This window comes from Mustela nivalis (assembly GCF_964662115.1).
Source record: "Mustela nivalis genome assembly, chromosome: 8".
Classification (NCBI taxonomy): Eukaryota; Metazoa; Chordata; class Mammalia; order Carnivora; family Mustelidae; genus Mustela; species Mustela nivalis.
Genome location: NC_139027.1, coordinates 595,110 through 611,441, shown reverse-complemented (window position 1 = coordinate 611,441; position 16,332 = coordinate 595,110). Strand labels below are relative to the sequence as shown.

General features: G+C 54.1%; 1 protein-coding gene and 1 long non-coding RNA gene across 13 annotated transcripts in view; one reads left to right on the top strand and one right to left on the bottom strand.

The window, feature by feature from the left end:
* Positions 1-8,321, bottom strand: part of LOC309872110 — a 35,567-nt gene extending 27,246 nt beyond the window's left edge. Inside the window, exons 1-2 of the long non-coding RNA XR_014315670.1 lie at positions 8,257-8,321; positions 6,877-6,960 (exon numbers count right to left, since the gene is read on the bottom strand). This is a non-coding gene — a long non-coding RNA (uncharacterized lncRNA). The remainder of the gene's footprint in view (positions 1-6,876; positions 6,961-8,256) is intronic.
* Positions 1-16,332, top strand: part of MYT1L (myelin transcription factor 1 like) — a 393,093-nt gene that overhangs the window by 215,981 nt on the left and 160,780 nt on the right. For all 12 annotated transcript variants that reach the window (XM_082745766.1, XM_082745762.1, XM_082745764.1 and 9 more), the window contains exon 4: positions 8,976-9,115. The gene's annotated coding sequence lies outside the window, so the exon portion shown is untranslated. The remainder of the gene's footprint in view (positions 1-8,975; positions 9,116-16,332) is intronic.

Sequence of the window (16,332 nt, the reverse complement as noted above, 5' to 3'; positions counted from 1 at the left end):
TAATCCAACACGGACGCTATTTCACGGGCTCTGACTCAGGAGTGAAGGCCGGGTTTGCACGGGAGCTCCCGACTGGACCCTCTGCTCCGAGCATGACATGTGTTGTCACTGAATGGCCCACAGTCGATGGAGGGAAGGGGACCCCAGGGTGACAAACACACCTGTGGAGTCTGTGTCCCACAGTCTAAGCTGCGTGTAAATCAGCATGAAGATTTTGCGAATCAGCGAAAATGGAAAGGGAGCCGTCCCTACGCTGTGTTTCCAGGGAGTGAAGCAGCCAAGAACGGGGTCTCCGGTGCAGGGTGTCAGCGAGGGGCCTGTAGGGAGCTCCCTCCCTCCTGCCTCTGTGCTTGGCTCCCTCGAGTAGTTCTCTTTCTGGAAGGCCAGTCAGGCCAGCATCCACCTCCAGCTCTAATGGGAGGCAGAGTCCCAGGGTTCGGAACGGATGGAGCAGAGACCTCTGGGGGAGACGGGTCAGGGGAGGGGACAGAGCACCCTCACGTGGCCTCTGTGGGGTCCTGTCCGCCCTGAGCCCCTCCAAGGCAACTCCCCAGGAACCCTGAACCTTTCTTGAGGAAGCACGTCAGGACCTGTCAAAACCTCAATTTACAAATGAGCAGGGTGTAGTCTACTGGGTTCGTGGGAGCAAGTCTCCTGGGAAAGACCCATTTTCTGGTAGTTTTGCAAAAAACTGAAATGCTTTCTCTTCCTCATAAACTCAAATTCAAATCTCTAGATCAAAATTCTAATAAGATACTATACAAGTCCCTGCCGGCGCTTTCCCACATCCCTGTCAGAATTCTCAAGCATCCGCGAGGAGCCCCTGCTCGGGCTGGGCGCTATGCTAAGGGCACTACGCTAAGGGCGCGCCGCGTGCTCTCGTTAAGCCTCACCGAGGCCTCAGGCAGTGAGGACACGGCGTTGTTGCACCCAGGCCCCTGGCGCTGACGGAGAGGGTCCTGGTCTGACTTCACACCCCCAGACGGGCTCCCAGAACAAACGGCCTGGCGTCTGTCCTTCTTCACACGAGGTGTGCTTTCCCAGCAGGGCTCGGGGAGGGGACACCCCGTGTGGCGGCCAAGCGCAGGCAGCAGACCCACCCCAACTTCAGAATTCAGAGCGAGCCAGGCCACAGCTGTCTCCAACCCATCGCAGCTCCTTCCAAGTGTGTCCTAAAACAGTGCAGATGCTGGGAGAGGGATCGTGGTGGGGCCTCTGGGCTCAGGAACCGGGAAGGGCCTGCGTGTCTCAGCACAACGTCTGAGGTACAACAGGAACGGAAGCCAAGAAAGAAGGTTGGGCCCGGCAGGAGCGATGTCAGGGTTTTGGTTTTACTTCCCAGATGTTCATTCTGTAACCACTTAACTTTTGCCAAACTGTCCCTTGTTGCACTAAGGTTTAAGGACACAACTATGAATAAGCCACAGTCTAATCCTTGAGGAAACCCACAGTTTCTGCATTTTAGATGAAAAACACCCACACGGGGGCGTTACAGGAGAACAAGAGTGGGATAAGCCCAGACAGCAGGGTCTGGTCTGGAAAATGGGATATTGGACGGAACCACCCAGGACGACACAGAGAAGGAAAAGCTGGGCTACGACTTCAAGAAGCAGCGGGTGGGGCTCCTGAGGGGCGATCACCCGGGAGACAGACACTCGAGGTGGGAATAGGAAAATTCGTTTTGCTAATTGTTTTCAGGCACATAAGCTAGTGTTTAATACATAAATCTTATTTAGAGTTAAGTCAAGGCAAAGATGGGGTTTAGGATGATTCTTTTTTGAAGGAAAGAGTGAAAAACTCCCTGGATGGTGTCTCCCCATCTCTGGATGGAGTTCTCGTTTAAAAAAGATCAGTAGATGTTAAAGTGTTGGGTATTCAGTTAAAGAGAGGGTATTTAAGCCCATTTGCTTCTGCTGCCCCCAAAACCCCACTCCAGTGACAGGGGAGTCATGTTTATCTTAAAAACAAAGAACAAGACTGGATGATAGAAACACTGTTCTGGAAGCTAGAACGCAGAGACAGAGAGTGACTGTCTAGACCCAAAGCAAGGAGAATCTATTGCAGCCGAGAGCTGGCCATGGAGTACGGAGAACCTCCTCGAAGCCCTTGACATCTAGAGTTCGGAGAATCGGCCCCATGGAGGTGAGGAGCCATTGCACCAACATGTGGAGAGCTGGTTGGACACTCGGACATCGTCCCCTTTCAGTCAAAAACCCAGTGTTTACTCCATGAGGGTAAAGAGGGGCTCTTCAGGGTTCAGAGGAGTGTGGGGAGCTATGCTGAGTGTGGAGTCAGAAGGAACCGAGTGACCGACCTCCGGCAGATTCTCTTCAGGACAGACACAACAGTCTTCCTGGGGCTGTGTACCCACGGACGTACTCTTAAAAACGCTCCCGCGGCACTGACTGTATAACAGGCACAATCCCAAAGACATTATCATTTTTTGGAAAGTTCATAACCTCCTCAGTGGTCTCCGCTTCACCCATGAGGTCACCGAGAGGGAGAGGAGACGCGGTAAGTGGCTGGGGAGGCAAGGATCCATGTGGGAGAGGCGGGATCCAAAGGCCGCGGTCTGCTCCTGGAGCCCGTCTCCCACTTGCTGTTCCAGGGGGCTCAGAGCCTGCTTCACCCCCCCCCCCCCCATGGAAATCCACGGGGTGAAAAGGGCTTCCAAGACACTTTCTCACAAGGCCCAAAGCCCAAGTGATGGCCAAGGACCTCCAGGTGTCTGAGCAAATCCTCTCACAGGAAAGGCACCAGAACAAGCCAACAAGCACAAAGGGGAAAGGGTAAAAGTAAGTCATAGGAGACAGAAGCTATATAAGAAAGAAAGGGGGGCCGCAGGCACGTCCCCATAAACGGGGAAGAACTAGCACATTTACAAAACAAGAACATCAAATAATGAAGAGAGCACTGTGAAATGTACGAGTGTTGAAATGTAAGTATTAAAGCGCACCAGAAGGCAGAGAAGGGAACCCCAGGACCCTGGCTGGAAGGAGAGGTGAAGCAACGGAGGACGGGAAGAGGAGAGAGGGCGGCCGCTGGACCAGCACAAGTTCTGCAAAGAGAGAGCAGAGAAATGGGGAGAAGGAGCCCGTGCAGAAGGAAATGGAGAGACTGTCCCGGAAGGCCTCTGGAGCACCCAACATGATGGAGGAAAACTGACCCGCTCGCCTGCCCCTGCTGAGGATAAAGACAGCCTGCTGGTAATTTGTGTATGAGCCTCTGGGGAAGGACTCGGACGAGGCGTCTCGGAGGCAGGAGACAGTGCAGTACAACCGTTGGACATCTCAGGGGACGTTACATTTCTGACAAATGTTATAAAAATGGTACGAATCTTCCTCAGGAAGGTATGGGATATCTTCATCCAACAAAGTGGAAGACACAGGAGATAGGTTACTGGGGAGGGACGGTGGGCTGGGGTGGCAGACAGGGGCATCCCGAGCTCCTCAGGGGACCCACAAGGGGCATGGCCAGTGGGGGGTGTGCTCTCCTGGGACGTCATGCAGACTGACAGCCAGTGTGTGCCCATGTCACCAGGGGAGCCCAGTTAGATGGGGGGTGTCTGGTCACGAGCCACAGGGAGCACCCCGGCCGCGAGCGTGTACACACAGTTACTGATAGCTGAGGGTCATGGCGTAGCCCATGGCCCATTGGTCAGCAGTGTGTCCCCCATTATGACTATAATGAGTGATGATCTCATGCAATGCCTGATGATGTAACTACACTGGGGGGCAGAAAGCAGGCGAGCCACAGTGGCCAGGGGCCTCCTGGCATCGTCCTATTCTCCCTGGTGGGAAGTCAACGGCTTATCACAGGAAGCTGTGCCCAAGGACACTCATTTGTTTAGGGCTCTAGAGGCAGATACCAGGGGGGAGGCTTGCAAGAATTGAGAATTTCTCCCTCCGTGGAGCTGGGAATAGGAAGGGGTGCTATTGGGGTGCCCAATTTCATAGCAAGCCACGTACAGCATCTGACCCCTCTAACTTCAATGCGGACAGTTATCAAGGGTTTTCTGTTGTGTTCTGTTAGTCACCGTATGGTGCGTCGCCAGTTTTTGGTGTCGTGTTCCACAATTTGTTGTTTGTGTGTAACACCCAGGGCTCCGTGGGGTCCGTGTCCTCCTTCATACCCACCACCCGGCGTTTCTCCACGATGCCTCCTGTTGCTCGGCGTTGAGGACTGACCGTTGCAGGTGCCAGGCCACATGCCGTCTGGAGCCGGCTAGGCGCACTCTGGGGCTCTGGAACCCACACCGAGTGCTTCCAGGATCCCAGCAGCCCGGCTGAGCGGCGGAGCAGGGAGGTGGTGTGGACACGGCTGGCGTGGCAGCCTCCCGCCCGGAGCAGAGCGCACGAGGAGCTGTCGGCAGCCCCTCTCCCCGGCCACTGCCCTCCTAGGGGACACGTCATCACGGATAAATGCACATTCCTAGAGCGCAGCCCATCCCTGTGGTCGACCCGTGTCCCTGGGTTTTCAAGGTTGTAGCGCGGGCCCTACTGACAAAGGCGCTAAACACAGCGGTTTCCATGCCTATGTTTAAAACCAGGAAATCAGAGACTTTTTTTGTCACCAACAGAAACAGTCTGATGGGCTCCGAGTGGGATTCTAGCTCGCAGGTGTCCCGAGAGGTCCCGAGAGGCCCCCGAGGTCACGCACACGCCGAGGCTGTCACTGCTGCAGTGGCTCCCGCAGCCGGGGCCTCGCGTGGCCGGCGCGCGGTGCTGAGTGGCCTCGGATGCAGAGCTGGGCACCGTGTGAGGCCCGAGCGACAGCGACAACGAGGGACACTGATGGAACAACGCAGCTTGCGAGGGGCGCCGTCGCCTCCGCTCCACCCGCGCCGGCTCCGCTCGTGACCCTCGGGTCGTCACAGTCCCTGTGTCGCACGTCGTCGTGCGCGGTCTTCGGAATGCCAGAAGGAAACACTGCAAACCGCAAACTGGATACAATGTAGCTTTTTGGCGTCTCAAGAGCAGAGACCGTCGGGATGTAGCGTGGCACGTGCGGGGCCCTCAGTCCTCGCCGCCCGGAAACGAAGGCCGTGGGGAGGGAAGCGCACGGGCCGCGCCTTCCTCGGCCGAAGCGCCGAGCTCTCACGCGGAGGCTGCGCACGTCCGATTCGCAGACGGGACGCGCCCGGGCTCCGAGTCCGTCTTCCGCGTCGCAGCACTCACGTCATCAGCACGCAGCGGCCCGTGCGCATGCGCGCCTCGATGCAGCACGCAGCTGCGACACAGCAGAGCCGTGTTAACAACGCCCGATACGCAGATGCGTGACGTCATGGGATCGCCCCCTGGACAGCAAACATGACGTAATCACCCCGGAACTGGGGACGACGCACGCTTTCTGTTTCCGGCGTCGCGGACCGGAAGGTCGCGCACCGCACGCACGCGCGTCCGCCGCCGAGTCCGACGTGCCCTGGGGCGCGAGCCGCGAGTCTCGGGCCCCGCAGCGCCCCGCGGCGGACGCGCCGCCTCCACTGCGTTTCGCCCGAAGCCACGTCCGCGCCGCCGACGCTGTGAGAACGCGGACGGGTCGGGCGCGCAGAGACCGGGACGCCGCGGCCCCGCCCGCCCCGGGGGTCACTCCGGAGGCCCCGCGGCGACCCCCGCTCCGCACCTGCCTCCCGCGCGGGCAGCCGGGGCGCGCCCGACCAACGGGGTCCCGGCCCCTCGGGGCGCGGCGGGCGAGGGCGGCGAGCGCGGTGCCGCCCGCACTCGAAGCCCCGCGGGGCCGGGGACGCTCCCAGCCGCGGCCTGGAACTGCCCGGAGGCCCCGCGCGGCTCACCGCGTCCGCGGCGCCAGTCGGGCGCCCGTCGCTCCGCGCCTCGGGATCGGCGCGGCCTGTCTCCGGCCTTCGACGCCGGCGCGGGCGGGCGAGCCCCCGCAGGGAGGCCGGGTCGGGGCCCCGGGGGCGCGGCAGGACCTGGTCGGGCCTGCACGTGCGCCCCGGCGGGCTCGGCCCGTCACTCGCGTCCCGGCTGCGGCGGCTCCGCCGAGAACTCTGCGGGGACGCCGGCCACGACGGCAGAGGCCGTTTCCCGCGCTGCGCGTGCGGGGCTCGGCGCGGGGGGCGGGTTCTCGTGTCCCTGGTTTCCGCCCGGGAGCGTGGACGCGGGGGCTCGGCGGGCAGCGGCGCCGTCGGGTGGAGACGCGGTGGGTCCTGCCGCCCTCGGACACGGGCCGCGCAGCTGCGTGTGCGGCCGGAGCGCGTGCCCAAGCGCGTCGCGTGGCCGTCGCGGATGGTCATTTCTCCGGTTGTCCCTTCTGGGGTTCGGTCCCCGCGGGCCCCTTCCCTGCGCCCGCGGCTGCGCGGACACCGCCTGCGCCACGGACCAGCTTCCTGCGGCCGCGCCCGCCCGGGCCCCGGCGACCACGTGCCTTCCGAAGCCCCCGTGAGCCCTGCGGGGCGACCGCGACGGCAGCCGGGAGCAGCGACACCCCGCTGCCCCGCAGGTGCGGTTTCTGACCAGGACTGCGGGGCGCTGAGTGCCGCTGGCCTCGGTCCCCTTGTCTCCTGCGCCCGCCCGTGGGTGTCCGCGCCAGGCCCGGCGCCGCCCTTCGGGGACGTGCACATGCCGGGAGGGCAGCGCCCCGGACGCGGTTCTGGGGACGGGGCTCGGGGAAAGGCCAGTCCCGAAAGGTTACGGACCTTCTTGACTTGACAGGAAGAGCGGACCGAGGACGGACACGGCTCGTGGGTGCAAGTGGGTGTAGCTCGACGGGAGGCCCGAGGGGCCCTTGGGGTCGGCGGACGTGTCCTGACTGCGGTGCGGCACCCACGTGCACCCACGCGCACACCAGCGAGGACAGGCGCACCGGCGCGTTCCCACCGCGGTCAGTGCAACGAGTCAGGCTCAGCGCCCCACTTACGGTCAGTCTTGCAGGACGCTTTCCTTGCGGGACATGGATTAAGGTTTCCGGGGATGTGTACGTTGTTTCTTCCAGCGCAAAACCCTTTGAAACAAAGAAAAATGTGTAATTCCCATACTGACGAATGCCTTCCAGAAAGCCCCCCAGATTCTCGTGCGAGTGGCGGTGGGTGAGGGGAGATTGCCACAGCAGCTCCGGCGGAGCGCAGTGTGGCCGGTGTCTGCAGAGCCCCACCAGGCTGGGTCACTTGCCTTTTGCAACTGAGCCGTCCACTAAACCCTCCACCTAAGGGCTCGTCCTGGGCGTTCCCTTGTGCATGATCAGAAGCAGCGCGGGGACTGGAGACAGCAGCAGGAACGGGGGGACATAATCCTTCCTCCTGCCCCTGAATAACTGGGAGAAGGGGACGCCCTATAGGATCATGTCCCTGGGGAGGTCACTCGTTCCCAGAACCTTCTGGAAGCTCTTACACAGTGAACGCTCTGCTGCTCAAAGAAGGGTCACTTCAGCTCACTCCGTTCTATTTTCTAAGTTCTCCTTTTAAGAAGAAATTTCTATTTTACACACCAGTTGTCTTAAATCGGAATATTTATATTCGTTCAGTAAGAAGCTTCAGATGCCCTTGAAGGGAGTTTAGCTGATAATCCACTCACCAGCGACTTTTTAATCTGCGTCTGGTCAGGACTCAGCTGAAATCACAGCCCCCCGGGGCCTCCCCGTCTTCTGGACCGGGCAGGTGTCTGGCACCACGTGCGCCCAGGGAACCAGGCAAGGACCCTGCCGCCCTGTCCAGTGTGGCTGGGAGGACGGAGGGGTGACACGCCCAGGCTGCCTCCGAGTTCCGTGGGAGAAGTCAGAATTGAATTTCACGCTCTGATTCATGCACGTGCCGGGGAGAGTGCAGTGCGCGCAGGATAAAACCGTCACTTTGTCCACAAAACTATTCTGTAGGGGCCTATTATTTTAAGGGAAAACCTGTCCTTTTTCCAACCTTTTGTGGACAAAGGTGCCCTCAGACTTCTCTAGACACAGTGTTCTCCAGGTCTCTCTCCCTGTGACCTTCCATGAACCTGAAGGGTCCCCAGAATGACAGTAGAACACAAGTTGCCTGAAGTGATCCGGGTGAATATCTGGGATCCCCAGAAGAGCAAGACATAAAAATGATTTTGATGATTTTTTACAAAATGTGATTTTTAAACAAAGTGCTGGCAATACGTCAGATGGACTGACTTTGGTCAGCAACGTGCTATTATTCACCCGTTTTTCAACCCCCTAATTGTCTAGTTTATGTTGATTCATTTATCAGATTTATCTAAATTATCTATTTGACATTCTTCATTTGGTGAGGAAAAAAACATGCATTTTCATAAAAGCACTCACCTGAACGCCATCAAAACCTTTCTCAGCCAGTTCCACAAGCAGCGTCTTCACGACTCGGAGTGTCTGTAAACACGGACCACAGACTAAGCATAAAGCCCATGAGAAACGCCCCATCGGGGTGTAGCTTTATAGTTAGAGCAAATACAAAAGTTAAGTTATTACTTAAGATTGCATTTTGTTTTCTTTTTTAATTAGCATGTGACGTACTCTCGTAAGATCTTTCCTACGGAAGGACTGCGGCGTACTCGGGTCTTGGGCAGAAGAGCAAACCTTAGTGCACACACGTGGCAGTGTCCTGGTGACCGAGCCACATGCCCGTTCAGACCCAGCTCACACGCTTCTGTCACTGGCCCCTGAGCCATCCAGTCAGTCTCCATACTTCACAGACACAATCCCAAAACGACTCTCATGCTTCGTTTTATAAAAGTTTGCTTACGGTTTTGTGTCATTTTCACATCACAGACTGTAATGTGGTTTTCTAAGGGACTCTTCTGTTGTGAATCCTTTATCAAGAATTAGCCGGTTGGGGCAGCAGGTGGTTCCGTCCACCGTCCCTGCCCGTGGCATGCCCCGTACCTGCGCACTTGGCCTGATCTCAGTCTTTTGCTTCAAGTGCATGGAAAGTGAATGAGCCTCCTTGAGAACCCAATCCCTTTTATTAGAATTTTTCTTTCATTATGTATGTCAACCTGATCTCTCTGCCTTTTATTCTTCCCTAGAGTGACGACACCTGCAAGGGGAAAATGTAGTTATCGAACCCAATCAACTGTTTGTGTCTCTGAAATTATCTACAACATCTGGTCAAGAAAGGTTCTGGTCGGACCCACAGACATATGGCTGTCCAAGGAGCCACATAAAGGTAACAGTTCTATGTCGTGCTTGTGCTTTACATGCAGCCCAATGTTTTATGTATTTACCTTGAAAAATCTCACTTTGAAAAAGCATAAAGATAGGCCTATAAGTGCAGACTGTTTTTTAATGAAGACCACAGTGTCCCTTAATTGTAATAAACGAGCTCAGTATAAAGGCAGACATTACAACCCATTACTGAACATAGACGCCAGCAGTCTTGTACCATTCGGCCACGACATCGTCTGCAGATTAGGTTCGTAGCCGCATTAATACGTCTGTTCACCCTTTGGCTGTTGTGCAGAAAGTCCTTGGTGTGAGATTCCTGAAAATCAGATCCACATTTCCACTATTAGTTCTGTTTGTTGCCAGCTTACGTTTAAAGGAATTAAACACATCTCTAATTAGGTCGTAACTTGTTTGCCCACGGCCTTTGTAGGCTTCCGTTGCTCCCCATTGATAAAAATCCCTGGGCGCCACTGTGGACCTTGCGAGCCTCGCTTTTTAAAATGCTTTAGGTTATGGCTAAGTGTAGTTTTTAAACATTTTTTGAAATTGTGATAAAATACAAATAACCTATAACAAATGTACACATGACGTAAAAGTTACCATTTCACCCATTTTTAAGTATACAGTCCAGTGGCTTTAAATACCTTTCCGCAGCCACTAGCACACCCGTCCCCAGAGCGCTCTCGTCTCCCAAACTGGAGCTCTGTGTCCGTTGAGCGTCGCTCCCCAGCCCCTCCCCCGCCCCCGGCTGCCCACCAGCACGTCGCATCCCTGAGACTCTGACCACGACAGGCCCTGCATTGCAGTGGAATTGTTCAGTCCTTGTCCTTTTGTGTCTGGCTGATTCCATGGAGCGCCACGTCCTTGCGGTCCGTTTACGCTGTAGTGGTGTCAGAGCCGCCTTCCTTTTTCCCGCTGAGTACTAGTCCGTGGTCTGGGGAGACCGCGAGCTGCCGTCTGTTCGTCGACAGCTGGGTACGCAGGTCGCCTCCATCTTTTGGCCGTTGTGAATAATGCCGCTTGGAACATGGGTGTGCAGGGATCTGAGTCCCCTCCCAGTTCTCCTGGGTGGATAGCCAGGAGTGGGGTTGCTGGGTCATCTGGTAGTGCTATTTTTAATTTTCCGGGAAACCATCCTGCTGGTTCCCACACTGGCTGCACCACTTTACCTTCCCATCCGCCGTGCACAAGAGCCCCATTTCCCTACATGCTCAGCAGCACCTGTTATTTTCTGTTTTCTAGGGGTTTTGTTTCTTTCAGAGTAGATGTCGTGATGGCTGTGAAGTGGTACCTCACTGTGGTTTTCATTCGCCTTTCCCTGATGATTAGGGATTCTGAGCACCTGCTCATGGGCTCCGTGGTCATTTCCACGTCACATCTGCCCCCGTGCTCTTGGGCCATCGCTAAGAAATCACTGCACCATCCAACGTCATAAAGGTTCTGCTCTGTGGATTCGTCTAAGGATTTTTGTGGTTTTAGCTCTTCCGTTCAGGCCTATATTCCTTTTAGAGTTAAATTTTGTATGTGCTCTAAGTTAAAGGTCAGTGTCACCCTTTCCACATGTGGATAACAAGCCGTTCCAGGACCATTTGTTAAAAAGACGGTCCTCTCCCCATAGAGCAGTCTTGGCTCCCTTGTCACATCGTTTAGCCGAATACAAGAGGAGTTACTTCTGGGCTTTCTACTCTACCCTGTTTCTATGTGTCTGTCTTTTTGCCAGCGTCTGATTTGGTGACGTGTTTCATAGTAAGCTTTGAAATCACAAAGTATGAAACCTTGGATTTGCTCTTCTTTTTAAAGATTTTTTGGCTATTTGAGAGTCCCTTCAGATTCCATATGGATTTTAGGATGGACCCTGCTATTCCTGCAAAAAACGATATTGGGATTTTGAGAGGGATTGCATTGAATCTGCAGATTGCATGGCTAAGTTTCTTAATCAAACAGAAATAGGGGGTCTTCATGCTTTATAGAAGTGAGTTTCCATATCTCATTTAGGCATGTACCATTGCCTTAAAAAATTCTTTTTTTCAAGTTTGAAAAAAAATTCAGATTTTATTACTAGTTTTTTTGGAGGTTGGTCAGGGGACAATGAGCAGTCACATAAGGATGTTCAGTACAAAGTTCTCTAACATTCTCCCTGAGGATGAAGACAGTTCTGTTTAGTTTATTAAAACACGACCTTTTGAAGGCTTTTCTTCCTTAGCAGTCATTTCATGGTGGAAAGCTCCCCGTCTCGTGCAACGTTCACACTCGGCTCTCGAAGGTGAGCTTTCTTGGCATTCAGGAGTTCTCGTCCATAGTAAGACCATAAACGACCCAGAAACTTGGCTGTTGTGCACATTGTCCCCAACCACAGTCACTGTTGTTGACGGGGAGACGCTGGATGGCTTGGCGTCACTTTTGCCCCCCGCATCTGTGTTGATATAATGACATTTCTCAAGGTTTGAGCACCAGTACCAGGAAAACCCTGAATTCCTCCCAAGTGATGATTCTTCCCACTCTAAAGGCCAGTAAAGGGAAGATTAGAGACGGTAGGTGACCACCCAAGGATGGCGTGATTAAGTGGCCACAAGGTTACCTGGTTTCTAAGGGGATAGAAAGGAATTTGGGTAAGAAATCCAGATTTAACACAAATCACTAACTCTGTGTAGCCTTTATACTTTGGTATTTAATCCAAGCTTCTTTCCAAGCTGAATGAAAATACTGAGAAGTCAGCAGTAGAAAAGGATATGATAAAGAAATTACTCCCAAGAAAACGCTGTGTTTACAGCTGTCCTTTCCTCTCACGGGCACCAAGGGAAAAAGTCTGTCAGTCAGGTTTTCATCAGTTGCTCATTTTTAACTCTGCGAGTACTTAATTTGTGCTGGGAATTCCTGTAATTCCTGTAATCTCTGGAGGTACAAAAATGAACGAAACATGGCCCTTGTCCTCCAAGAGTTCAGAGACTGACCAGACATGAGGTGTGGAAAAGTCTATGAGACCAGACCGCACGACGCTTCCTCAAACCAAGCGCGTGCCTTGCTTCCTTCTCTCCTCCAGAGCTAAGCACATGCTCGGCCCCAGTGCGGGCTCTGTCACTTCCCATGCAGTCCGCAGAGGTCCAGGTGAGACAATGTCCGAGGTGCTGGACAGACTGTAACTCTGATTCGGGAGGCCAAGGGTGTCTTCGTAGAGGAGGTGACCCCAGACCTGGGTCTTCCAAGTGTAGTCCAGCAGACAGACACTTACAGGAGTGAGTTTACTTAAGGGAAAGTACGAGACTCAGAGATGGGGTCAAGGCACAGACACCCATGACTTGGCATGTTCGGCAACACGTTAGGACAAAAGGCTTCCTTCCTGATGACTTGGGTGTAGTGTCTGTAGAACACGTCTGCGTGTTCTGCAGTTTCTGTGGTCCTCAGGAGAGAGGACGTTACGTGGTGTCTCTCCTTTCCCCTCAGATGGAGGGTAGCGAGCTGTCCATGCTAAGGAGCTGTCTACCTGCTCTCAGCCCTAGAGACTGGTCACCACGGTCTCTCAGGCGCCCACTACTCTCTCTGCCTCCAGCGCCAACATTTACTGGACTCAATTACCCAGATTCTAGTTGAGCTGCCCTTGTGCCATCGTTTGAACCGTGGATTCTCAGGATTGTTCTTTCGCTGATCCTGCTCTTAAGATTACACCTCCAAGTCGGAGCTGCTGCGGCGAAGGGCCCTGTACCAACCACCCTTGCTAGGCAGCGCCTGTTCTCCTTACCTGGGATCTCCCCCCGTCCTCCGTGGGCCATATCTCCTGCCCAGAGAGGTAGCTTCCGTTAGCACCCCCAGTGAAGAAGGACTTTGGGGCTTGCTCTTAGGGGAAAAATAGAAGTGCCATAGAATAAGATTTAGATTTAGGGCAATTTTTTTTTTTGTCCTAGTGTGTCCCAATTAGCCGCTGTGATTGCTGAGCCGGGAGCACCTGTGGCGTCCTCGCAGCTGGCGCTCTAGGAAATCCAATTTCCTCTGAACTAGAGCCCAAAGAGAAAATCACACTCTGCATCCAATTTCCATGCTAAAGACTTTACTTAAAATAAAATCAATATCTGTTTCCCAAAAAAATGTCGTGAATTGTGTTCTGAATGGCGACTATTTTAAAAGAAAAGCGTATTGTGCATCCAGAAGGAGGAGTCTGCTGAAATAGTTCCAACTGGATAAGTTTGTGGCCTTTGACCCGTTCCAATGAATTTCTTTAAAACGACTAACAAATACCGTTAGGTTTCATGCTAGCACTGCCAGTAACCGTTTGCATGCCTTTGGGGACAGCGCGTCAGTCCTTTTTCTGTAGAGTAAGGATAAAGGGTTAAATCGGAGGAGATGGCTTACAGGAAAACAACTAAAGTGCACGCGATGACGTCCACTAAGTATTCACTGACTGTCGCTGTAAGCCGGCTGGTCTCAGCACCGTTCAGTGGCCCTCAGTGCTCGGGACAGGCTGTGGGGTTCCTCCTCTTCTTACCTGTTCCTTGTGTTAGAGGAAACTACTGTGCAGAGGAGTTCGCGGGTCTGGGGCGGTTGGTAAGTGCCTCGGTAGGATGCAGGACTGGGTGGGCGTGTATTTTAACTTTCCAGCCGGCCGCCTCTACTGCGAGCTGTCCGGTCCTGCCTCCACACCTGTGTAGACAGACACACTTCGCGGTCCTGCCTCCACGCCCGTGCAGACAGACACGCTTCGCGGTCCTGCCCCCACACCCCTGCAGACAGACACACTTCCGTTCTTGCGTCTTTTCCACACGTACGATGTAGTGTCCGTTTGTATACATAATGCACGGCCGGCGTCTCTAAGCGCTCACACCCAGAATCGGCAGAAGTGCTGGGCTGCCCCTCCCCCTCCCGGTTTGGCCTCACCAGCAGGACGCTGCTCCTATAACACCCGGTTTGGCACCGTCTGGCACGCTTCCCTGAAAACAACCACGTGATCGGAGTCGTACTTGCTCAGGAGCGTCTCTAACTCCTGACATCCTTCCGCTCATTCTCACAGTGGTCCACTCACGGTGCTTCCACAACTCGGGGCTGGTGGTGCTCATTTTAATGATGTTTGCTAAATGAGGTCATGAAATCTTCCGGATAGCGAAAAAATAAATGAAGGTCCTTGAGCTTTGATTTTTCTGGAAGTTAGTTTAGGGAACAGTAGAAATTTGCTTTTTTTCATGACTTGTATCAAGGTCATGGGCCACTACTCTCTTGGAAAGTAGGATACAAACTGCTAATACCTGCTTTCCTGCCCCGCAGTGTCACGGAAACTGCGAATCATGAAGTTTCTTTCTTCCCAGCAGAGAACAATCACCTTCAGTCAGTGGGCGTTTTGATTGAAGCGAAGTTGGGAAGTAGGTGAGGGCATGCGGGACGGCAGATCACTGAGGGCCTCAGATCTAGGGTCAGTCGTGCATTACAAAGGGCTTCAGACAGCCCGGGTCCACCTGGGGGGACAGCTGATCACCAGACTGGAGCTTCTCTCTGCGCTGGGGGGCCCTGGGCCGAGCAGGGAGGTCAGCCGTGTGGGCCACCTTCTGTGTGCACGCACTCCTCGGCCGCTGCGTGTGAGGAAACTGGGAGGGGCCAGCGATGCTCAGTGCCCCACGGGTCCGTGATGCCTTGGGGTGACTGACTTGGTTTTTCCGCACATGAGCTTCAGAGTTGGAAAGTCCTGCCCTGATTTTTACCCTGGGAGCAGACTAGGGAGCCTTCCAAACCCAAGACGTCGGGAGAACACAGCTTTCCTCTCCGATGAACCTCAGGCTGCTGCACTAGTTCCTGACCCCGCAAGACTGTTTTGTGAGTTTGGGGGTGGGTAAAACAATAGTGGGGTTCTCTAACATCGTCCCTGATCACCATGACTGGTTGTTTTGAATAATTGACTGAGCACTGTAAATTTCTCAAAAAAAAAAAAAAGGCATGTAGTTTTGGCTCTGAGTGTAGCCTGTGCCTTCACGGAGCTTGCAGTCGAAGTCTGACACACTCCATGGTTTACCCTAGAGGACCGCACCTCTCAGCAGGGCCCTTTGCAAATCCCTGTGGAGACTGAAACTATAATTTACCACTAAACTCGGCACCCAGTAAGCGATGCACGTCCTTGCTGGGAGATTTTCAGTGTCGCTGAAGTTCAGTACCGACTCCATTCACCACATCTCTATGTCTTCCTTAATAATGGTTCCTGTCCTTGGTCTTCATTTTGTTTGACAAAAACATTGCGCAGTCACTTCTTTATAGATGCCTACCGTTAGTATGTTTAGAGAAGTACATCCTGCTTAAAGAGCTGGTAACATCCCCCATTTAAGCTTTTTATCATTAGAACTCTTGTCTGCTAATGTCAACAGTTCCTTCTATCTGTAATCAGCTCAATGTTTGTGATTGTGAAGAAGTAGCATGTTGAGCTTTTTTAAACTTCCCTCCAAGCGATGGACGCTGGTAATGGTTCACTCTCCCAACTCGTCCAGTCTACCTGCTGAGAAGGCCAGTAGCGGGCAGGTCTGTGCACTCCCTCCCAGAGGGCCTGGCCACATGGCCACGTTCCGCAGCAGGTTCTAGAGTGTCCACGAGAGGCTCTTTTTCCTTTCTTTGTTTTATCATTTTGGGAGGGAATACATTGTCCTGTGCGCATCTGCGCTTGCCTTGTCGCCGTATTCCGATTTGGGACCAGAGCGTGTCAGCCTCTATCCCGCCGGCTCCAGGAACAGCTTACATCCCATGTAAAATTCTCAGTTTGAAATGGGTCCGTCTTTGCCAAAGCGTGCGGTGAACGACATGTCGCTGTCGTGAAAGGGGTTACGAGATGACGCAGACGTTAGATGAATACACCTTCCCTCCTCAAACTCACGTCTAAAATATGAACGTTTGAGTGTGCGCACCATGTCACTGTTGCCTTAATAAGCAAAACAGACATACAGCAAAGGACCCATCAGACCCAGCCGAAACAGGGGGACCGACTTGTGAGCAGGTCAGGTGAGCAACGGACAGGAAGCGGGAAAGGACCACAGACGGGAGGGCATTTCAGAGAACGCGTGAGCAGCTTCAGAGTAGGGAAGATGCCGGCCTCGCGCAGGCCGTAAATTTACATCGGAGTTGTGACGTCCCGGCACCGCATCCTTCCTTCCCTGCCAGCCACGACCCCATCGCAGCACTGGGGGCACTACTCACAATCACCACAACGTCACTGTCTCACTGAAGTTTGGAAGGGATGAGCCCTTCATACCAGTGAAG